This window comes from Callospermophilus lateralis, chromosome 7 (assembly GCF_048772815.1).
Source record: "Callospermophilus lateralis isolate mCalLat2 chromosome 7, mCalLat2.hap1, whole genome shotgun sequence".
NCBI lineage: Eukaryota > Metazoa > Chordata > Mammalia > Rodentia > Sciuridae > Callospermophilus > Callospermophilus lateralis.
In genome coordinates, this window is record NC_135311.1 from 22151776 (window position 1) to 22155958 (window position 4183).

Sequence of the window (4183 nt, forward strand, 5' to 3'; positions counted from 1 at the left end):
GACTAATCTAAGCAAACAAAACAAAACAAAAACCTCTCCCCCACTTTCCCTCTACTGTCAGATATATCTATCAGGACTGTTCCTGGCTAGATAGAACCCCCAAACCCTCCAATGCAACATTAAACATAAAAGGGATTTGAAAAATTGAGAAAAACCTTAATTTAACCTGTTCATATAAAAACCCTTTCTAAGGAGATTTAGTAAAGGTAACATCTCAGTTGAGGTTTCTGCTGGGTGTGTTGGTGCATGAGCACACAGTTAATTCAAATTAGAGTCACCAGGGTGCAACTCACATCTCTGTTTATCACAGAGATGTCTTAAAGTTGAATTTCAGTTTCAGCAGCTACTTCAGATTTACCTGAGCAATATCAAAGACAATATATTCATTATATAGTAGGCAGGTGTCAATAACACCTGATGAGATCACAGTTCTCTATACTCTCCAGAGTAATACTAGCCAAAGGATCGGGGATAGTTTTGCCCAAATCTTTTGACACTCTGCTTGCCCTTGGGTAATTGGTTGATATGTGAAGCATGCATCAGTTCATACATGTTCCCCAGGACAACTTCTCCCAACAGGATTTAACCTATCTTGTCTCCTTGAGATGTGTGGAAGTACTAGGTACTCTTTGAGACCATATCAGCAAAAACTATCCCTTTGCCAAACATATAGCCTGTCACAGGTGCTTCAGGCAGGGCTATGCCTAGACAGGGGAACAGGATCCCAGCAAAGTTGGTAGTCCTGCACCTGTGCCACAGCAACCTTCGATTGTGAAGCTACTTAAAGGGTTTGTAGTGTTGGCTCTCCCCTTTCCACTCTACCTTAGAGATATCCAAACTTCCAGGTCATAGGCATTGTGCGGGTTTGCCTGTGTTCCTAACATACTTCCTGATGATCTCTCTGCTTCTTCAGAGTCTTTGTCAACTACCTTAGGGTCACTTTTGAGCTTCTTATAGTTGACATCAATGGGGTCCTTGCTACTGTCATCAGATCCACCCCTAAGCAAACTGCAGGCCATCCCAATGTCCAGGAAGTTGTCCAGCATTTGTACTTTGGCCTACACACTGTCTGCATTGTTCAGGAGCAGGACTTTCTCCTCCCATAGTCAAGGGGCATCAGGGTGTAGAAGCAATTTGGTGGGGGTTGGGGGGTGTATCTGGGATTGAATTCAGGGGCATTTGACCACTAAGCCACATCTTCAGCCCTATTTTGTATTTTATTTAGAGACAGGGTCTCACTGAGTTGCTTAGTACCTTGCCTTTGCTGAGGCTGGCTTGAACTCCCCATCCTCCTGCCTCAGCCTCCGGAGCTACTGGGATTACAGACATGCACCACCACACCCAGCCTGCACATATAAGCCAAAGAGTTTTAAATTTTCTTTTAAGTAGAGTCCTGTTTGGTGACAAGTTAACATTCCCACTAAATGAAATGAATAGATTTTAAATGGATATTAAAGAAAAGGCTATCCTGTCTCCAAGAAAGTATATAAACTTCTCCAAAAAACATACAATTTAAGACACATCTCTCAAGTACAACCCACTGACTATAAAATCTGATACTTTGTACACCTGCAGAGGTACACATCTGAATGACAATAAGGCTCCAAAATTAAAAGGCTGATGCTTGCTGAGTATCCAAGAAGCCTTCCAATAACACAAAACAATTCCCACTAATACTGCACAACAGTGCTTGTGAGCTGGCGCTGGATGTGGAGCAAGGTCCTACAGGCCAGATGCCAAGATTGGCATGCCCAGGAGGCACAGGCACTTGCTGGAGAGACATCACTGATCATCTAGAGCACAAGAGAGTGTGAAACAGAACTGAGCCCAGGAGAGGAAAGCACCACACTTTTTTGCATGAATCCCTCGGCTTGGTCATAGCTCTGAGTATCTAGTCCCCCAAGTCCACACTATCAGATTCACTGAATATTTTTTTCATGTTTTACATGAACAATAGCAATATTTTAATAAAAATTAGTAACATTTCCATAGGAAAGGTCTCTAATTGAATACAAACTATACAGATGATAAAACTGTCATAGATTGCATCATACACAAGTATTTCTACATACCCAAATTTTGGCAAAGAAGATCAAGGACAGAGATAGAAAACCCAAGAAGGCAAGTTCTATTTGTGCCTCATTCATGCAAAATAGGGGTACCATCTTGTGGACTTTGCAAAAGACCAGGAAAGTGATGACTATGACACCCATCCCAACTCAATCTTTAAGAGGTTAGGGAGAGGCCTGTGTAATCATGTAATATTCCTTCTTTTTCTAAAAAGTGAAAAAGATAATCCATGAAACAAAAATATCTGATTTTGTGTTCTTTGTTTTTTCTAAGCTAAGTATACATCTTTGAGTACCTTCAGGGAAGTCTCATCATGTTTGACATGACATATAAAAACACTGTTTTTCTCCCAGATAAAAGAAGTGAATTTTGTAATCTTGACAGTACACTGAGATACAATACTTTGGACATGACTTACATGTCCATTTAATATCTATTTAATAAAATTGCAAAGTGCTCAGTAGAAAGTTTTCTGACTACATGATTGGCACTTCAATTTTGTCTTTTTTGTATAAATACTCAGTTTACCCTGATTTGGTTAATTTCTCTTCCACTGCTAAGCTGCTAGCCAAAAATTTTTGTCACTTGAAAAAAGAACTCTCTTAATACTTCATTTACCTTTCATTCTTTTATTGTTTATTTAGAACTTACTATATCCCTGGTTGCATATATGTAAATGTGTATAAGGTATGTTTTCTCTCGCAAGAGATAAACCAGCAGTGGTGGTGGTGTGTGCAAAAGTTGAGAGAGAGAAAGAGAGAGAGAGAGAGAGAGAGAGAGAGAGAGAGAAAGGGAGGACAGAGGCAAACCCCAGCTCTCTGCCCCGTGACAGCTCTGATTCTCCTTTCTGTGACAAGCGGTGGTCCTTTGGCCTCAGAAGAAACATCATAAGTGAGAAATAGAAAAAGAAATTACTTTGCACCGAGCCGCCAGTGGAAACAAAGCAGAAGAGTGGAGCGCCCTTTTCATCTGCCTGCGGTGCAGGACGTGGGAACCTGCGGAGCTCTAGAGCCTTGGTCAGTAAGGACGTCTGGGTAAGTGTCTTCCAAGGCACAGAGTGGGCAAGGCGTACCCCCTTCTCCTCGCGGACTCTCACTGGCCTTCACAGCCCAGGCGAGAACTGAGTGCAGACAGTGAACTGCGCCCAACCAGCGCAAAGGGAGGCTGGACTCCCCAGCTGCCCCCACGTGCGCTCCGTCCCAAAGGCGGGGAGGGGGGGGAGGAGGGGGACGGGGCGCCAGCTGCGTTCTGGCACACAGCGTGGTCGCCTCCGGGATTCCGCTTCTCTCCCTTTCGCTCCTGGACCCGCAGGAGACTCCTTTGTAGACTTCATTGCCACCTCCTCCCCTTCTCTCTGCCGGTCCCCCTTTCCTCCCACCTCTTCCCTGGTGAGCGGCTCCTCTGCCGGCAGCAGGCGGGCAGCACAGCGGCGGTGGACACACGGGTGTCCGAGATGGACAGCTGCAGCAGCGAGACCAAGCTCCAGCGTCCCACGTGCATCCAGCTGGGCATCCGGGGCGCGGACTTCTGCTCGCAGGTAGACCCTGCTCCCCAGGAGCGCTGCCTCCTCTGCGGACCCTTCCTCCTCTTCATTGCGACATTTATACCTGCACATAACACAATTCGGTCAATTTCATTCCCCAGTACTTCCGCTCTCTCTCCCATCCTCCCGCCCCTGGACCCCATCCTACACTACTGTTCTCTCTTCTGTCTTTATGAGATATTGCATTCCCACCCCCCACCCCCCCTTTTCTGTCTACCTTCCACACAGAATGGAAACAGAGGACTCTCACTCTCTGAGTCTGGCTTATTTCACGTTACACTGTGTTCTCTAGTTTCATTCATTTTCCTACTAATGACATAATCTTGTTCTCCCCCACCCCCAGGGTTCAGTAAAACTCGGTTGTGTCTATATGTATCACATTGTCTTTTGTCTTTTCATCTGGTGACAGATACCTAGGCTGCTTGTATGACTTGGCTATTGTTAGTTGTTTTACTATAAACATGAATTGTGCATGTTCTGCATGTTTATAAACATGATTATGTATGCTCTATATGTGCTAACTAATAGTTCTTCTGGATAAATACTGTGGAGTGGTGTAGCTGGGGCACA

At 44.7% G+C, this 4183-nt stretch overlaps 1 pseudogene; it reads right to left on the minus strand.

Moving 5' to 3' along the window:
* Positions 1 to 304: 304 nt before the first annotated feature.
* LOC143404091 (poly [ADP-ribose] polymerase 1 pseudogene) lies at positions 305 to 3685 on the minus strand (annotated as a pseudogene).
* Between the last annotated feature and the right edge of the window lie 498 nt (positions 3686 to 4183).